This window comes from Otolemur garnettii, unplaced genomic scaffold (genome assembly GCF_000181295.1).
Source record: "Otolemur garnettii isolate 467f Iridium unplaced genomic scaffold, OtoGar3 scaffold00041, whole genome shotgun sequence".
In the NCBI taxonomy this organism is placed as follows: Eukaryota; Metazoa; Chordata; class Mammalia; order Primates; family Galagidae; genus Otolemur; species Otolemur garnettii.
Window position 1 is genome coordinate 3336291 of NW_003852436.1, and position 227 is coordinate 3336517.

Sequence of the window (227 nt, forward strand, 5' to 3'; positions counted from 1 at the left end):
AAAAACAGAAAACCAAAGATGATATTATCATCTCAATAGCTCAGAAAAACATTCAATAAAATGCAGCTCCCTTTCATTCAACTAACTCTTAATAAAATAGGCATAGAAGGAACATAACTCAAAATTATAAAAACTATATAAGACAAATTCACAGCCAAAAAATATATGGGATGGGGAAGAGCTGAAAACATTACAGCTGAGAACCAGAACAAGAGAAGAGTATCCAC